Raw genomic sequence first — 20624 nt, 5'->3', positions numbered from 1 at the left:
TGAAGCCATTTCCTTTGTGTTGAATCTCCTTTTAAATGCAGTGAGTGTTGGATCCAGTCTGCAATGTGTATGTTAGCAATAAAACTAGGAGAATGAGAGGACTGTATTTTATCCGTACTTATTTCTGGTCTGGAGAATCGCAGAAAGCTGAAAATTCAGAAATATTTCAGATTTTCATTTGTTTTGTATATAATTTTTTACAGCTTATAGGACTATGCTAGTGCAAATGGTGATAAAAATATATGCACAACGTTAGTGTGTTTTTCCAAAACCAACATTGCCTAATATCACAGAGAAGGAATATGCCTTTGTTAAACATGGCTGGGTTTAACAATCCAGCTAAGGAGGCCCCTGCCATATCCCTGGAAGGAAGAGATGAATGGGGTATGTCTCTGATGAAGCTCATCATTATGACAGGACATCCTGTCCTGGTTTCAGCTGGGATAGAGTTAATTTTCTTCCTAGTAGCTGGTGCAGTGCTGTGTTTTGGCTTTAGTGTGAGAACAATGCTGATAACACACCAATGTTTTAGTTGTTGCTCAGTAGTGCTTACCCTGACCAAGGACTGTGCAGTCTCTCATGCTCTGCTAGTGAGGAGGGGCACAAGAAGCTGGGAGGGCGTAAAGACAGGACACCCGATCCAAACTGGCCAAAGGGGTATTCCATGCCACAGCACATCATGTTTGATATAGGAACTGGGGAGAATTGGCCAAGAGCTGCCGATCACTGCTCAGGGACTGTCTCAACATTAGTCAGTGGATGGTGAGCAATTGTATTGTACATCCCTTGGGGTTTTTGCAGGAATTTTTTGGTTTATTGTTTTCTCCCCCCTCCTCCTTTCGTTTTATTACTGTAGTTGTTCTTATTATTATTTTACTTTACTTCAATTATTAAACTGTTCTTTTCACAACCCACAGGTTGTACTGTTTTTCTGATTCTCCTCCTCATCCCACTAGAGGCAGGGTGAATGAGTGAGTAGCTGCATGGTATTCAGTTGCCTGTTGGGCTTAAACCATAACACATCCTCACCCCAGGATCCACTGGGGACTTTTCTCTAAAATTATCCCATTTACCTCTCCCAGTTCCTTCTCATTTCCAAATCCTGACACAAATTAGGCAGCCACAGTTATTAGATTTGTTTGTTTTCTAATATAGTTCTTTGGTTGTTTGACATGGCTAATGTGTCGTGTTCCATTAGAAATGTTCATGGCTCAGTGTTTCCAAGCAAAGAAGCCTTTTACCTATTTGTAAGTGAGGTGCAGAGCAGTGCTGTTTTTCTCTGGCAAGGCCTGAGGATGCACTGGGGTAAGCAACTGAAACGGATAAGCTGGGGTGGCCCCAGAGAGCCCTTTAAAAGGCTTTAGAAGGCCATTACCCATAGTCTCTGCCTATACTAGAAAGCAGAACAGGACCAGGGCACTGGCCTGCAGTCACGCGTCTTGTTAAATTGTTGCAATGCTCCATGGTACAGATTTTGTCCATGCCAGCTAGCAGTATTGCAGGAAAGAAAGAGGATTGTATGTCACAGACCTTTCCTAATGGGTGGTTCAGATAAGACCATCATGTCTGGAGGCAAAAGAGAACAGCTTAGCTTTATGTACATATGCCAGGCCATGTTGCATTGCTTCAGGCTACAGAAAAGTGTCTAGCCTATTTACTAGTAAAGATAGCCTAATGGTTTCATCCTTAGTGCTGCCACTGATTTTAGAGAATAACATCAGTGTGGGGCTTTGCACATCTATGATGCTGACCCTAGGCTGCTGGCAACTTTTAATGCTAGGTTAGATATGTCTGCAGAAGATACAGTCACAGCAATGCTTGTGGTGTGGATTTAGCCTGGGGGCAATCTTAAAAACGTCACTAAAATTTTTTTTATGCCTTTAAAAAAAAAATCCCCAAAAGAAAACAAACAAAAAAAAAAACCAAAACCCAACAAACAACCCTTCACAGAGCCTGAATACCATGGTAGTGCTGTATTTTAAGTCAGTCAGGCTGGTGAAGAGATTGTCCAAGTAGGAGCAGCAGGTCTGCAGACAACAGTGCAGCATCCACCTGTTGTTCTAGACAGACCTGCCAGAAATCAGTCAGTTTGTTCTTGTTTCTTCCTGTAGCTTTACCAAAAATCAGGAAAATATGTTAAATAGTTTATACTAGTAAAACATTAACTACTCACTTGCCTTTTCATGAGCAGTGAAGAAAACATAACTTTCCTAACTGAGCCGCATTATAATCCCACCAGAGGCTTCCTGGTTAACAGTACTGAGATTTCAGGTTTGTGAAATAGGTTAAGGTGCAGCTTTATTCTCCCTTCAGGGGTTTATAGAAAAAGTTTTAGAAACTGTTACATCAGTGTTATTGTGAAAAAAGATTTTATGTTATGCCTAAGAAAAGCAAAGATGGTTGACTTTATATGAGCAGGTCATGAATCTCTTAGATGCTGTGGACTGGTGGTTTACTCCTTCTGAGAGAGATGTCAGAGCAGCCTTTGGCAGCACAGTGTTTCCCTGCAGGGTTCTGAGCTCCACCTCTTGCAACGCCACTTTATTCACGGCTGCTGATCACATGGGCATGGCCCTTGTTGGAGTCCTCAGCAGTGATAAAAGAGGTTTAAGAGGGAGGTTTTTGGCTTTGCCCAGCCATGCTTCTTGGCACACATCTCTTCCTCCTGTGGAAGGGCAGCCAACTGGATCCCCAACAAAAGCACTACTTCCAGAGGGGGTTATAGGAGTGCCGAAGAGAAAGTTAATTTTTAGTCGATGTGCTGTGAGACACAGAAGAAAGCAAACACCAGAATTTCCATACACTTACTCGTTTTAACTTCTTGTGAGTAAGCAGGTTTCAGGGGAAAAGATGAAGGAACATGGAAGAGTCAGGACAGACACATATTAAAGGAGTAATAGAGAGTCTGACTGAAGGCCTATTTAGCTCATGTTTTGTGTATCACTGAGCTGAACCAGGACATTACAGAATGAGTAGATGCTGAAAGAAACTGGAAGGGAAAGTGTTGTGAGACATCAACAAGTGCAACAAGGTCCTGAGGCAGTAGTGAGAGATCCCAGTTGCACTGAATGCTTGCTTCAGCATGTAGGGACAGAGGCTAAGATGCTATGGAAAGACTGGAAAGGGCAGCACCCCGAAATGGATGCTACTTAGTCTAGAAGACAATCCTGCTGTGACAGGAAGCAAATGAACTGGAGGTAGTCGTCTCTAAAGAAGCAGATGAGAGGTTCTTGAGTTCTCAGACATGGACTAGACCAAGTGTGAATCCTGGAGCAAGACTAATGAAGAAATGCAGCAGAAGGTCAGAGAGCAAGTGCCAAGCATCCCTGGTGTGGTGATGGCCAGCTTCAAGGTGCTCCAAGGCAACCAGAATTATCAGCAAATGAAGCATGCTGTGTGGAGGAGTCAGTGGCAGGTGCAGAGTCCTACTAGTTGTGTAACTATTTATTTAGTAAAGGTAGGTAGCTTGGAGTAAAAGGAAGAAGTAGCTGCTGATGGAAGACTATAGCAGCAAGTCAAATGTCTATGAGGCTTCTCCCTAGCTGCTCCCCAGCCTTTCCACATATTTGATAATGTGTTGTGGATTTCCCGTTCACTAATTTGTCCTTGAACACATGTAGACACAAAAAGAGGGAAGGGCACACAACTATATTGTGGAACTGGCAGCATGAGGAGTTAGGGGTGGCTACAAAGCAGGACTTAAAGGTGATTAAGATGATGAGATTTGAATACCTGAAACCCTTGGTCACCAGCAGCAATAGTCAGAGCAATAGTCACGTGCCAGTTGAGGGGATCCATCAGTCAGATCTCTGAGAGATTCATGTGCATAAGAAAGCAGGTATTGTAACTGTATTACATACACATGAAGCTGTGCTGTGCAGGTGAAGAAATTTTGACACTAGACAGCACATCAAACACATAAACCTACTTGGCTTAGGCTTCAATGCCATCATTTGGTGCTTACCTCATTGCTTTGGAGGTGTGGGCCTGGCTCATACCAGCAATAATCTGCTGCAAAGTCTGAGTAGAAATGAGACTGCACTTATTTCCTGCCCAAGTAAAGTGATATGAGAATGATTATGGTGAGGTGGAGGTGGGAGTCAGGACTTCCAGCCCCCTACTCTTGTAGTGTTGGTAGGAATTAGCAATTAGGTAATAATAATTATAAAACCATAAGACCTGCTTTTGGCAATAATATAGTTGACAGCATTTTTAAATATGGACTCTGTGTTAGCCTTGTTAATCACCATCTTTGAGAAATCCATTGCATTTGGAATTTCTGCGATCTCTGGGTTTGCGTAGCAACATTTTGGTAGTCAGGGCACTATAGGGTGGCTTCTCTGAGAAGCTGCTGGAGACCTCCCCCATGCCCACCAGGCCCAATGCCAGACAGTTCCAAGAGGGACCCACTGCTGACCAAGGTCAAGCCCACCAGCAGTGGTGGTAGTGCCTCTGGGATAATGTATTTAAGAAGGAAGAAAATTTACTGTAGAACAGCAACTGCAGCCAAATAAAGGAGTGAGAATATGTGAGAGAAACAACCCTGCAAACACCAGGGTCAGTGCAGGAGGTGAAAAGGTGCTTCAGGTGCAGGAGCAGAGATTCTCATGGAGGATTGGATGCTAGAGCAGAGGGATGCCTGAAGAAGGCTGTGACCCCATGGGAAGCCTGCTTTGGAGCAGGCTCCTAGCATGACCTGTAACCCTGTGGAGAGAGGGGCCCATGGTGGAGCAGGTTTGCTGAGGGACTTGTGACCCTTTAATCTTGAGATTAAGAGAAACTTTAGACCATAGATAAGAAACATGATATGTGGAAAAAAAATCTACCTAATATTTTTTGGCAATTATTTGTAATGGCATAATGACCATCTGCTTCCCTGAACCAGTACACAAGATTTCTGTGCACCTGGTTTTATTGCAATTAATGTCTGTATGTTGTATCTCCTATTATGACAGCATCAGTATCTATTATCTATTATTACTGCAAACTGATTTGTTCCTAATAATAGAAAATAGGTTAAAACAAATGTCCTAGATTTCTGCTGAATTGGGGCCCCAAAAAGTGGAGCAGATTTAAAGATACTTCTGACGTTTAGATACTGCAGGGAAAGGTGATGATTATTATTTTTCAGACCAAAACCTTCTTAAAGTGCTTGTTAGACTGTGTAATATTTCAGTGCTACTAATAGTTTTCTTTCCCCTTGCTCAAAGTAAGGAAATAAAGAAGTCCAGCTTTTAGGCTGGTTGCATGGCTGCAGCCACCAGGATGTCAGCAAGGCTTTACTTATTTCACAGCTATCAGGACCTATCACACAGCAAAGCAGCAGCCTCTGAAGCCCAGTCAAATTGAATTTTTGTACATGAAGAAGCACTAAATTGTTCAAGATTTCGCTGTCTCTCATTACTGACTCCGGATTGACATGAAATAGCAGCCAGCTGCTCACCGAAGGTTTTGTTAGACGTTATCATAGTTTTCAATAAAGTGGAAATCTACTCTTCAGAAAAATCAATAATGGTAATTTTCAAGTGGCCACCCCAGCATTTCAGGCTCTTCTTCTCCTGTGCTGATTCAGAGGCAAGGAAAGTAACAAGACAACTTGCAGCAGCCGAAGCCCAGTCAAAGTGAGTATTTGTACATGGATAAGTATAACTGTTCAGTGAAATAAAACATTTGTTTCCCCCTTTGTTTAAAATCTCAGAACATTTCTATTTCTCCGCAGTTTGATGGAGATGGCTGTGAAGAGCCAGGAGCCTGCTGGAGTGCAGCACAGCATTGAAGTTCAACATGAGAACCTTGCTGGTTTGGTACAGTCACTTTGAAAAAGAATCTAGGATGAATGGTTTTCTTTTCACAAGCCCCTTTCCCTACCCATATTTCACAGGCAGCATTTTCAAGCCATTTGTGATACTCTGAAGCTGTTTTCCTGCTCCTTGGTTTCCTTCCAAGTATGATTGTCTGAAAGTTCTTCACTTGTTAGCATTTGTAGGCTGTGAAATGCATGGCAGGTAGCAGGGAAAACAGGAAGTTTCAATGTAATTCCCAAAGGTTGTGTGTGGGATTTAAACCAAAAACTGTTTTATGTTTGGTTTGGCCCACATTGCTGGAACCTAGCACTGTGGAGTTATTAATATTCAGCAAAACATTCCAGTGGGTATGTACTCATGAACCTGCTGACTTCTTGTTACTGTATTTAAAGAGATGCTGTAGAAAATAAAACCTAGTTTATCTGGTGAACTTTAACAGCACTGCATCTGTTCAGATGACGTGGCTTCTAAGAATATGCCTTTTTTAGAGCTCCTGTTACTTTTTGATCACTCCCTGGGCCAGGGCACAGAAGCCTTCATTCAAATACAGTCTGTTTTGTACATTCCCTGTGGCTTATTTATCCGAGAGGAGGAAAAGGAAGAGAAGCAACTCTGTCAATTCACCTTCTTCAGTACACTGAAGATTTTTCTCTGTGGAGTTCTTCATGGAGTTACTTCCTGCAGTGTGGCATGTGTGGCTGTCCAGCACAGGTGGAAGTTTTTGTATGCTCATTCATCCACTTTGAGCCTCCCTTTGCAAATGCTTACCACTGTCTCACCTTCTCTTGACCTATATACTTAACTTCTGGCTTTGGTTTTACACCACAAAATGAAGTCAGTATCATGCATATGTTCAGTGATCAACTCTGTGACCAGCATGAATAAAACAAGATGGGGGGGGGGAGGGAGGGGAGAGAGGGGAGGGAATACTGCATTAGCCAAGAACAAAACCAAAACTTGTTCTGATCTGTAATGAAATAATCTTTAGGAGTTCTCTCCATACCCAGAATTAGAGGCTGGACTGTGTTCTAAAGCACGAGGAGACCAAGGTATTATCCTGTAATTGTTATGATGCTGTTGTGATTTAGGGTCTGCCTGGAACTGCAGTGTGTTTCAGCAGTTCAGTCCTCACACTCCTGCAGTGTTTTGTGCCTGTCAATTGGAATTTCTGGTACTAAGGCCTCATACTGGATTTAATTAACACTCTCACTGGCCTACACCAGCTTCTCAGAAAGTTCTCGTGTGGGTCTTGTAATTATATCTCAGGGTATATGTAAACACTCAGTGCTGTGGAATGCTAGTATTGCATAGCTTAACAGCTTATTCTTTTGACTCCAGTATGTCTTTCTCGACTAACACAAGAGAAATTTAATGATAACATAAAGATTTTTGAAGCAAGATTTCAGGTTAGGTGACTGGATTGAAATCAAGCATCTACAAGACTGATACAAAAATCAATCATTGTCTGCTTTAGCAACTAAATATTGTTCAGTTGCTTAGCTTCTCAAATTATTTTATCATTTCTGAATGCATCTATTTTATGTTTCGCATGCTGCCCCTTTGCACAATGCAACAAGAAAATTAAACTGACTTTTCTAACACCCCCGATCATCCCATCTAACAATTCTTTCACTGATAATCACATGAAATTGTACCTATTATTTATAATAACTTGTGTTCATTTTACTACCCTTTAGAACTAGAAAACCATACTAGAGCTTACCAGCCCAGTTAGAAATGACAGCAACGCATTATGGAAGGATACATTTTCATGTTTCTTTCCCCCAGTTCAGCTCTATGCTAACACCTGGGGAAAGTGTGGAAGATGATTGTTTTTTGGTAGGTGGTGGCTAGAAATTGTCTGTGTGTGTGGGCTCTTTCATCTTTGTTCTACACTGAACAGATACAGATAGTAATTTGTATGAGTAGTTCAGACTGAAAAAAGATGTGCCCTATCACAGCTTACTGTAAGGTTTTTACCTACTAATTGAAATTTATCTTCCACTTAACTGCCATTTAAAGTCATTAGCATTGCTCAGCCATGGAAATTGTAACTGAGACTGATGGACGTAAGAGTCAAATGCAAGAAGCAATCAAGCTCTTTTTAGTAACTGAATACCCCAGACATGTAGCAAAGTTTAAATATGTGCTGGGCTATGCTGTCCAATCATGGACAGGAAACGAAGCTTTTTTTCTGTAGTCTGGTTCTATCCAGTTGGCCTTGATGCTGTCCTCATTGAAGGTTTGTCTGAGTAACCTCAATTCTTGTCCTTGTTAGGTATTTCCTCATAGCTGATGTCACCTGTTACAACTCAGGGCATAGTCACAGGGGAAACCTCAGTGGAGACAGAATGTGGGTGGCTGCTGACATGTTCCGTACAGGCTCATCTATCCATGTTCCAATACCATTAGCCAGTACATCTGCCACAGCTCCCACCAATGGATCTGAACAGTAACATGAACTTGTATCACTGGCATGTGGTTTCTGTGGTGGCTATACCTCCCTCTTCTTTCTTTCTCTTTTGTTCATATTCAAATGAACCCTTTCATTTGTTCACACTTTTTTACTTGTTTCAAGTATGCCAGAGCAGTTGTTATCTACATAAAGAAGTTTTTAGAGTGTGAGCTCTCCAGATGTGGCAGTTGTTACTGATATGTCCTCTTAAAAATCCATTCTTATATCTGTAAGAAGTTAAAACCAAATGCTGGAAAGTTTTGCTGCAACATGCATGTTTCAGTGAGACCTATCTGGGAGTTCTGTAACCAAAATGTGTGGGCTATTAAAACACCCTACTCAGTTTCCAGCATTTTACCTGTATATCTTGCACTATTATAGCATCTTTTCTCCTTTCCAACACTTTCCCCCTATGTTTAGGACAATAGCTAGCAGTGAACTGTGCTTCGTTGATGAGTTGGAGGAGAAAATTAAAGAACACTAGTGATTTCTGTGGGATCAGATTATCTGCAGCACTTGCCTTGAATAATCTGAGCTCAGAAATGCTTTCAGTCTGACCCTTGTTGCTCTGTCTCATTAAATTGAAGAGGAGAAAAAAATTCAGCTTCATAATGTAATTGTCAATATGTGGTTGACTCAAAGGATTAAAGTTGCAATACATGTTGTATCGCTCTCATCTTTTTAGCTGAGGAACAGAGTGTATTTATACAGGCTCATTTATAAAACCTGCTCATCCTCATTTATAAAACCTGCTTATCCCTATACAGGAAGAAAAATTAACTGCTTTTCATTACTATGGATTGCAGTAAATAGCGCTTTTAAAGGAACTTTAAAACTGTGCTGCAAATTCAGCTTCCATGTAAGTATGTGTGACTCCTTCCAAAGCACCAGAGGGTGGACTTACCTGTAAGTAAACCCTTTCCCTATGAGGCTAATCTTTGCCATAGATTTCTACATCCCTCAGCTTATTTGTTCAGGTTGCACAGAGCCTTTTGAAGATCACTCCAGTGAAGTGTGAGCTGCAGCAGCCAACTCTGTGCTCCAGTTTTATGCAGCCATGTAAAGCAACAGGGGAAGCAAAGATGACAGATCACGCTTGCTGCCACTTCAGTGAAAAGATTAGTATTAATGGATTTGGAATCCAATTAGCCACTCCTCTTCTTTAGCAGAAGCTGGCATGTCAAAGGTTGCTGTCTCTTGAGAGAACAGTGGGGTGCAGATGGCTGAAATCCTAACATGCTTTGAAGCAAAATAAAATTTTGGCCTCATCGATTTGTTTCCAACTTTGGAGCTCCCAAGGAAAGCAACGCTGTCATTGACTGGCTGGGCTCCTCCATGCAGCCACTTCCATCTGTAGCCATCTTTCCACTTTAATCGAACAGATTTCTCACCCAGATTGGTAGCTCTTTGCCAGACAGTGTTACAGGGCTGTCAATAAATGGACTGCAAATCAGGCTTATATTTGTTTAAACAAAGTTTCCTTTTCTGTCTTTCATTTGTCTTCAGTGAGGTTCAAGGTCAGCAGTTAGAAGCTTCTTAAAAAGAAAAAAACCCAACTGGTTTGTCTGGGGTTTTGTTTTCACTTTGTGTCTCTTTGCAGGTATTTGTAATTTTGATTTTTTTTCTTTTCAGATGCAGTTTAATGCTGGAGTTATTTCATTATTGTATCCCTTATACAGCAGTGTTTCCTATTTAACTATTCTGAGAATTCGTTTGTATCCTTTAATGAGGCATTCAGAAGTCTTTATATTTTGTTAAATTGTTAGATCAATATTGACCAGAAAATTTACAGAATTCCTAGATATTAATCTGGGCTCTGCTGGGCTTTGCAGTGACTGTAGAAGGATTTGTCAGAGTAGGTAGTGCTTTAGTTCATCTCACAGAGTGCCTCTGACATTTTGGTGCTCCAAAAGATGATGGACATTTCTTAGCCATTGCAGATCAAGTCCCGTTCCACAAACTGCCCAGCTCACTGCAGATTTTTCTTCAGGTTTCTGATGAAGAGGATAAATTACTCCATCCCAACCTGAAGTTTCAAGAGAATTCTTGAAACTCTAGGCTTTCAGGCTTGAATAAAAAATGAATTAGCAGTTACGTACCCCATAGCAGGATTTTTAAGGGTGATTCCATTTTTTTTTTTTTTTTTTGCAAAGAATAGGTCAAACTATTTCATTTTACCCAGAAAATAGCACCATTAAAAATAAGATGCAAAGCAGGACACAGAGTAAAGCCAAACTTCCATTTTAAAGGAGCAGACTCTTTTCAACATATCAGATGGCCCTAGTAATGTGAATAAAGCTCTAGTAAACATCCATACTTTATCAGAATACCTTCCTAACCTGTGGAGGTTTAACTCCTTAGTGGATAACTAATGTTTTTCTATTATAACTCAAACTATGGTAGGACAGAGGAACTTCAAGAAAAGCATATGGCAGAGAATGTCTGTATGTTGTAGGACAGTGTAGGGTTGACTTTTTTTTAGGCTGGATGAAAGGCAATGTCAGAGGGCATTGTTCTTGGGAGCAGTTACAGAAACTCTTTCTATTTTCTCAATCTCTGAAGAAAATACAGCACTGAAAACTGAACTTCTGAATGTCTCTTTTGTTCTGAGCTTTGTTTGACTACTACAATGAAAGGTGTAAGAAATACTTAGGTCTGATCAATCCACTTCCTGTACCTGGGATTAATACTGACATTGACTTTTGTGAAAGCAGATGCAGGTTGCTGTTGTTGTTCCACAAAATGTAATAAATCTAATGCCATTAAAAAGAGATCTATTATGTTACTAAAAATGGGATCCATTTTATAAATGCCAGGCACTCATGTACTCCAGAAAGGTCTGTCACCGTGGAAGTGGGACAGAGCAGAATGCCTTCACACAAGCTGTGCTGCCTGAAGCTTCTTAAGCCCCAGTCATTAGTACTCAAAGACTTAATGATATTTTTTTCCCAATGATCGCCACCAAAGTTCATCAGACTGTAAAACTGGCAGAAATATAAATCTTTGCAATGCTTGGAAACATGTAAACAGCCCCTCCAGGGTTGTTAAAAACAAAAAGCAATAAACAAAATAAGTTAGGATGAAAGAGGATAATATTTTACACCATTTTCTATTTTACTGTTTTGGTTAAATAAACTGTGCCTTAACATGGACACATTCTGTATTGAACAGCCATCATGTCCTTCATAGAGTCTCTAAAATTGATATAATTATGTATTCCTGTAATTATAGTTCAGTATCTGTTAGCTTGTTACACTGTCTTTGGACACCCCAGACAAGAAATAAATAATGTATATTTCAAGCCTAATTTAACTTTCAGCCATTAAAAAGTAATTAACACCAGCTCAGGCAATCTGCACAATCACGTTTCTTGCCATCACTTTAGTTTTCTTGGAACTGAGAATACTAACAGCTTTTTAAATTAAACAAAACAAATGTTGTTTTAGTCTTTCCAAACTGTTCATGGTAAATCCTGTTACCCTCATGCCTGAAGGTAGTTTCAGTAGTTTCAGTGAAATCCCTCACTTAATATTTAAGTGGAAATGAAACACAAGACCCTGAGCTGTAAGTACAAAGGAAGCTGTTTCAGAAGCGTTGCTGGGCCTGACATAGCAAGTAATCCTTTCAGCTGTGCTGCTGTGCCTCTGCTGACCCATGTTCTGCATTGGAGTCATGTGCACCTCCTGGGTAGAGCCCGGCAGATGCAACACCCAGACATACAAGCTCCAAACTGATATTTCTGCTTGTTTTATAAGTACAGTATTTGGCTTCTGGTTTATCTTTTTGGTTGTTTTCTTGTCTGGCTCTAGTGTTTCCTACCTTCAAAGACATGGGTTATGGTGACCACTTTTATCTGATATATGTCTCCTTTCTTTCTTCATTTCTCTTCCTCTGTCTTTTCCTCTCTGTTTTTCTGTTCAGGCTTGCCACCAAGCTTCTGTATACAATCCTTAGGTTAAGTCACTCCAGAACTGGCCAATTGCTACCAGATCCTCTGGAGGTAATTTTCATTTGTGTCACGCAGATTGAACTATTTTCTGTAGCACAAAGATGGTACATTTTAAGCAGCTGATATATTTTCTAAAAGAGTCAGCACTGTTTGTCGTTGTAATGATGTGCATACTTGCCGAGTGTTGCATCAGTGCTAAAGCATGTTATTGCAGCTTATCTTTCAGAATATTTGGAAGCATTAATGTTTATCTATCTATTTTCTGTTCATATTAAAATATATGTAATTAATGGGCTTTGTCAGTTTAAAAAAATAATCAGTTCTTCTGTAGAGGTCTAAAATGGAATAAAGAGTATAGTACTATAAAGAGATCATTAAAGAAGAAGCTGTAAACATTCATTCACCAGTTCCCGATGTGGTAGTAATTGCAGTACAAGCAAACATCTTTGGTAATAAATCTTTCCATTTACGTGCTCTAGGAAACAGACAAGGAAGGGGAACAGCAGACCTGATTCCTGTCACAGCTTTTATCACTGCCCCACTAAATCGTCTCTGGTAAGTTTGTTTCACAGATCTTTTCTGACCAAATCTTTATCAGTGCAGAACAAGAATTCCCAAATGACCTTATTTTACTTATAATACTGCTAGTAAAATTGGTTACAGAGGAGGTCCTCAGACTCAGATGATTCATGAAACAGTAAGTATGGCATTTACAGCTGTTAGGTGTGGGGGTTTTGTCATCTTTTAATCCAGATGTTGAAAGGAGTATAACAATGTGTGACTCTAAAAGTTATTTGCATTTTATCCTGGTGGTACTCCTTGGCCTAATGCATATCATAGAAATTGGTCTGTTTGGAATGCCAACTGAATATTGCCATGCATGCAATCAAAGCAAAACAAGGAATTCATTCACCACTTCCCATGGGCAGGCAGGTGCTCAAACATCTCCAGGAAAGCAGAGCTCCATCATGTGTAATGGTTACTTGGGAAGAGAAACACCCTCACTCTGAACATGCCTCCCTTCCTTCTTCCTCCAGCCTTATACACTGAGCATGATGCCATATGGGGTGGGATATCCTGTGATCAGTTGGGATCAGCTGTCCTGGCTGTTTCCCTTCCCAACTTCTTATCCACCCCAGTCTGTTCGCTGGTGGGGTGAGAGGCAGAAAAAGCCTCAATTCTGTGTAAGCCCTGCTCAGCAATACCAAAAGCATCCCTTTGTTATCAACACTCTTTCCAGCACAAATCCAAACCATAGCCCCATACTAGCTACTATAAAGAAAATTAACTTTACCCCAAACAAACCCAGTACATTCTCAACCCCTTACTCCATACCATGCTCAGTTCCCATACTGTTCAATACATCCTTCTAACTACCACTCCCCTTCCCATCCTTTGATATAATACACAGATATCATTCCCTTAGTCTATGGACCACCCCTGTAAAACGTCTTTAATGTCCATAAAACGTCCACAGAGTTAATTTAGTCCATGACTTTGGGCTCCATCTGTTAATAGTAATCACTCAGGACAGGAGAAGTGATTTGTAGTTATTTGGCACAAAGCCAGCTCAGATATGGTCACTGCTGCACTTGCACTGTTTCTTGGAAGGCTTGTACTCCACTTTTTCAGGGGAAGTTCCTATAGGAGTTCCTCCTATAGGAACCTATGACATGCAACTCAAATAGTGGACTAAAAAAATGTAAATGTACAGTCTCCAGTTCTGGTCCCTTTGGACCAAGCTAGAGGGTTTAACGTTACAACGAACCACAGCTATCAAAACACTAAAGTAAATGTTCATTTAATACCCAGCATGCAGAAAGTAGTTAACTTTCCTGTCTTTCTGTGTATTTATAATGAGGCTTTTAAGATTTGGTGCCCTCAGGCAACAGAGTGCCTGTCTCTAAGCAGTTGCAGATGCCACATTTCTTACTGTTTCCCTATCCTGCACTTTCTGTTTTCTTTTGATGGACCATTGCTTAGCAATTGATTTTACTTCACTCGGTGAATTCTCCATAAATAAAAGGTTTGGAATAACACTTAAACAGTCAGTTATTGTAATTCCTTGTTTATTCACTCCATCAATAGCTTACAGTTGGTAAAAAAAAATACATTGGCTCCAAGACAACAGGCAGTCCATGCACTCCCGATGTGAATCCTTTCCCAGCAGTTGCAAAGACACTATAGCAAAGTATTAGTGATAGACTATCAGTGGAAGCACAACACCCTGTGTTTCTTTCTTTCTGAATTACTTCTATATTGAAAACATCAACTGGCAGACCCAGAGGAAGTTGGCCTTGAGAGGTATTCATTTATATTGATAGCAGGGAAATCATTATTTCAAAAGCCAGTCTCTTAAACAAAACTAATACAGTGGACAGTACTGGCATACCATACGTATGCTGAGGTGCTGGCAGAGAGAAGCTGCTTCAGTATGAAGCAAGTTTGCTTTCTAATTAAGTTAATTGCTTCATCGTTGTTATTGCAGGATCACGCATATGAATAGCAATTTATGCAGTCATTTCATGTTGGTTATTATTACTAAAAACTTCTGTCACTTTAATTAATAACTTTCATTTCATTGAAAGCATATTTTAATGAGTTTGAAATGCAAAGTGATTTAAAAATCAGAAATTACTGTCAGTGAGGTAGGGGATGAAGGAGGCAGGCTATTAATGCTAGAATTCCAGTGATGTGAGCTTTAACTCCTTGGTATGATCACCTTTTAGTACTCAAAATAACTTGCATAGTTCTGAAGCAGTAGTGTCAATGCTGAGTAAAATCTAAGAAAATGGTGATTAGGAGAATGTGGCTGAGAAACTGTGATAAAAGATAACAGGAGAAATATCGTACTAGCTTATTAGTGTATAATTTAGGGGATGAAATCTTATAGAATCATAGAATAGTTAGGGTTGGAAAGGACCTTAAGATCATCTAGTTCCAACCTCCCTGCCATGGGCAGGGACACCTCACACTAAACTATATCTGATACTGTTAACTGGCAAAAAGATATCTGAAGTCCTGATTCTGCAAAAGCCATGTAAAGAGAAATATAGAATATGTCTGGATTTAGAAATATAAAAGACATGTTTTACTGTTTGAAATAAGTCTCAGCATTTAGATTCTCTGTGACTGTAAACATTTTCAGTATGGCTCTTCAGTGACCTAAGTTCTGACAAAAGAAGTGCATTGAGAGATGGTTTAACCAGAGGCTAAGCTGTTCACATTAAATTCTGCATTTTCTAGAAAGAAGTTTTTATACATATGATGATAGACTCTCTGTATATTTTCATGGGGTGTTCTGCACTGTAAAAAAATTCCAGAATCTAAGTATCTCATACCAGTAATGTTTAGTTTGTCATTAACTAAAGTGGTTTTGCATGATGAAACAAATTTGATGTCAACTCTCGATGTTATGTTTACTGAATGAATGCAATACCCTTTCAGAAGTCTTTAAGGGGACACATATGCAAAAAAAATCAGATGAAAGAACCTGTGCTGCTTAAAATGTGCCTTTTCTAAATTATTATTATACATCTTTAGGTTCTATGTTTGTCTCCCACTAAAGAGGAGTTCCTTTTACTGAGTCAGATATTCTAGGTTTACACACAGGAAGAAACACAAGGTTGGGAGTCCAAACTTGTAAAATCAAATTGATACCTGAATTTTCAGTGAGTTTTTACAAGCTGTGCACAGCCAACATAAGATGTCTTTCAAGTGGAGTTTGGGAAAACTTCAGGAAACTTGGTGAATGCCATGACTTGCACTGATTTCTATAAATTGCAAGTGAAAAAGGCCAAAGTAGAATTTTTTCATCATACACCATGTGGAGTAGGAACAATGGTTGTTCCTCCTCTCTTGTGTTGTTTCTGTAGGTCTCAAGGAATTTAGGAAAACACAGAAACTTATGTTGTCAGTGAAAACAGTGAGCTTAGCTGAAAGTCTGCAAAGAGCAAACCACAGAAGTGTGACTCTTCCTGTCCACTTTCTGTGTAAAGACACATTTTAAGTCAGTGGATTTTGAACTTGTGCAATAATAAGCTGCATAAGGTCAAGATAAACAGAAACAGAACTGGCAAAGTGAAATGAATGTACTTTGTGGTTTGGTAACTGCCCTGAGTGCTGAGAGGAGTTACAGCCTTGTAAGACCACAGCCAGAGATGCTAGAAATACAGCAGCCTGACAGGGATTTCATGTTTTGTGTGCTTGCTGAGGTAAATAAAATAAATTGGATTAATTTTGTTTGTATTGTGCACATTTGCAGCACAATGTCAATATAGCCACATTTCTAAAACTCACCTTAGATTACCAACCATTCCTTTACAATGCTCTTAATCAATGTAGTGGCTCAGAAACAGTCTTTCTGGTTTGAGTTTTTTTTTTCCTGTCAGATGCACTATGGGGATCCCTGCTGAATGAGTGATTATTTCCAGCTGTGTTAATAAATTTTCTGAAAAAATGACAAGAAATTGTTTGGATGTTGTCATTTAACTGGCTAAAATCAATTCTGAATTTGAAAAGGAAGTGTCTAGTATTGATTTCAGACATACACTTTGCAAAGAACTAGCAAGTATACTGTGGGGAACAAATCTTTACAAGGAGTGGAGGAAGAGCAGCCCTGAAACATTTCTGTGATTCAGATATTCTTCAGAAGTTCTTCCTTTTTAAAGGGCACTTTGAAATGAAAATGCTTCCCTTTTTAAAAAAGAGGAGGATTCAATGCTTGTGCTTGGTTTTAAACTTATCCTTGTTTCTTCCCCCACAGTGAAGCCACATGGTTTGAATTAAAGAAACAAAGAAAGAAGCAATAACCATATTTTTAAAATGTTGCTCAGGAATGTGCCCATTAATGAGAATAGCTAATGTGAAGAAAGAACTTTGCATAACTGAAAGGCTGAACTCCAAAACAATTCCTTATTCATTCAAAAAATAAACTTGCATAAACATCTGTTTACTATAGGTGGTACTATCAGCCCTAGAGAACCACAACTGTAATATGAATTGCTGTGGTTTGGTTTTGTTTCAGGCAGTGCTTATCAAAACAGACTGTTTAGAGTAATTATTTACCCTACAGGTATTCATGTCTCCACTCAGTGAACCTCTACAGTCTTCAATTTCAGGCATAAATTACAGACCTACATTATAGATCTGGTTTAGCAGATCTGATAATTCTGAAAACTGCTAGAATCTGTTCCACAGAGAAAATGGCTGTATTTGCAGTTATCTTTGGGTGAGGACAGCAGGGTGTCTCACCAAGTGAAAATAATTGCATAAATGCAGTGGAGGGATTTGACAATTGGCAAGTAATGGCCTAGTGTTACCTGAATGCAATCAGTGGTAGCAAGTTCAATGTTTGTCTCAACATTTGACTGGGTCCCAAGGGCAAATGGCAGTGGGTAAACCCCATTTAATCCCATGAGGAGATATATCTCCTAGCAAGGAAAAATATTTCAAGGTTTCGTTTAGCCTCAAGAGTATTGCATCAGTAAAACAAAGACTTGAGCATCTGAGTTAAAAATTGTTATCTTCAGAGCCCCTGAAGTGCTTCTGCACAGTACAAATGGGAGTTTCTGTGTGCCAACTTTCCAGCAGTGAAGGTCCCTCAGGAGTTAAGTGCATGTTTTGTGTACAGTCTGTTGCTACCTAGTGTATGTAGTTAAGCTACAATGAGATCTTTATTCTAAGCAAATGTCTACTGAGATTATTGATACAACTAGGTACATTCAGTACTCAATGAATCAGGTTCAACCTATGAGATACTATCACTTGTGGAAGTTCTTGTGTTCATGACTTTTTGAACTCACCTCTATAATGAGTGCTTAAATTATAGGATGTTATAGGATGAGGCAGCTTTAATCTTTTCTATTGCAAAATGGAAGAGTTTTATTAAATAGTTTGAGAAAGACAATAACTTCATGACTAGACCACTTGTCTAGATTGGCAGAGGAAAAGAAGACTCAGGTTATTCTGTCTACTCTTATGAATCATAGAATAGTTAGGGTTGGAAAGGACCTTAAGATCATCTAGTTCCAACCCCTCTGCCGTGGGCAGGGACACCTCACACTAAACTATTTACCCAAGGCTCTTTCCAACCTGACCTTGAGCACTGCAAGGGATGGAGCATTCACAACTTCCTTGGGCAACCCATTCCAGTGCCTCACCACCCTTACAGTAACGAACTTCTTCCTTATATCCAATCTAAACCTCTGCTGTTAAAGTTTGAACCCATTACCCCTTGTCCTATCACTACAGTCCCTAATGAAGAGTCCCTCTCCAGCATCCTTGTAGGCCTCAAATACATAAGAATCTTACCAGTAAATGGGATTTCCAAAACCTAGGTGAATGCTCAGATGTCAAGGCCAAGGAGACTCAGTGTAAATTTGTAAATAGTCAATGTAAAGAGCAATATTTTCAATGCAGGGAACCAAGAGAACCTCACCCCATGCTGAAGCCAAAGTTGGTAGCTCCTCAGGAATGTGTTCGCTTCTCTTCCCTGTGAACTGAACTGCTTCCAGAGAAGTTGTATGTGACTTTTCAAATGAATATTTTAATATGCATTTAAGGCCAGCAATATCTTGTTTCATAATCTGGCAGAGCATCTGGATAGGAAAAATAGGTTTGCAATGCTCTGAAACGAGTTAGAAATGGAATCTGAATCTTCCATATACTGGTTCAAGCAGTGAATTATTGAGAAATGGAGGTGTCCTGAAGGTAGCATCTGCAATCATGTGTGTAAAGCACTGCATGGGTGCCTAGTTTCAGGAGAGAGTTTGTGTTTGCGAGTATAGAGAGGATGGAAGTGGTTGGCTGCAGTGAAGAGCTTAATGTGTAATACCCTGTGTCTCAAAGAGACCTTACCGGCAGCTGGTCAAGACAAGCAATCACCAGAACCTGCATTTGAGCCCCTCACAGAGCTTGGGCTGAAAGCATTCCTGCCTAGTAACCTCCAGGTACCTCTCTCCTTTAGCTGTTAACCCCATGCAAGAGTTAGGGCCGTGAAGTTAAATAGAAAGCCGATCACTTAAGAGCCAAGTATTGCAACATATGCATTCTTTTGTGAAGCTTATCCCTAGCATGTAGCAGCTGGGTCCTCTTTCTCCTCTCATACTGCTGTTCAGTTGCATGCATTCCATACTGCTCTGAATAATTGGTGATCCTTGGCTAGAGTGATGGGCTAAGGGAAAGAGGGCAGGACAGCTGTGTGAGCTTCTATGGAGAAGTTCACAATGTTAAACTGAAGAAAGAGAAATTATCAGGTTGAATGGGGTTCTAAGCAACCTGATCCAGTTGAAGTTTGCAGGAGAAATTGGACTAGATGATCTTTAAAGGTCCCTTCTGGCCCAAACTGTTCTGTAATTATGTGATTCTAGGAGTAAGAGGGAAGTTAAGAAACTGTAAGGTAAAGAGTCACTTGAAAAGGAAATACTAAGAGGGTTAAGGCAACAAGAGGAACCCAGAGAGAATATGAAACTCAAGGGGGAAAGAACTTTTGGATCAGATTGCAGAAATGTCTGACTTGTAAGGGGACAGCCATTTCACTTCAGACAGCTACTAACATCCACCATTCTTGTCAAATCATCTGGTGCAGTTATCTGCTGATAAGACAGTAGTGGAGGTAGTGGGGTGGAGGAGGAGAAGGGGAAAATGCTGCTTTTCTCTCTGTTTGCAGGTCCTTCAGAGAGTGGCAAAGTTACCTGGGGTATCAAATGACCCGCATTGGCGGGTGCATTTGGTGCAGGCAAGTATTCCACGGAAGTGCTTTCCCAGACACTGCTGTTCAGATCATCTGCACATGCAGCAGTGAAAGACTGAATGTGTTTAATAGGAAAAAGTGCAAAGAAACCAGATGCATTTCACTGAAGCTAGGGAAAACTTCTCCTTCAGGGAGTCTCTATGCCCTTTTAGTTGTGTTAAGCAAGAATGCATTGCTAACTTGCTTTAGCTGCTGGCACAGATGTTTCCCTTTGCATGTGCATCTCCAATGATTTCATAGCCTGGCATGTAGCTGTGTAAGCAGGGCCTCCTGGAGTCTATGTCATGGAGCTGACTCAGCACACAAATAAATACTTTTCCCTAATCACTAACCCTGCAGAGTCAGACTGATCCAAAGGCATTCTACAAGTTTCTTGACTTGTGCCCAGAAACAGGTTCTGTAGGCTAGGTCTGCTCTACAGCAATCCTATACAACTGCTCATTTTGGTAATTCTGCTGTCTGTATCAACCACCCTGCAAGAGTTGTCAGGTGTCTTAGAAGTGAGAATTTGTTCTTGCAGTTCCAACTTAGTTATCAGCATTTCATCCACTTACATTAGTATTTCATTGCTCTGCTGTTAACCTCTACCTTATCTAAGCACCCTGTGAGTACTAAACTGATTTTCACAAAAATGTAGATTTGAAAGTATAAACCTTGTTGAGG

This window comes from Melopsittacus undulatus, chromosome 3 (assembly GCF_012275295.1).
Source record: "Melopsittacus undulatus isolate bMelUnd1 chromosome 3, bMelUnd1.mat.Z, whole genome shotgun sequence".
NCBI lineage: Eukaryota > Metazoa > Chordata > Aves > Psittaciformes > Psittaculidae > Melopsittacus > Melopsittacus undulatus.
This window is presented reverse-complemented; position numbering follows the sequence as displayed.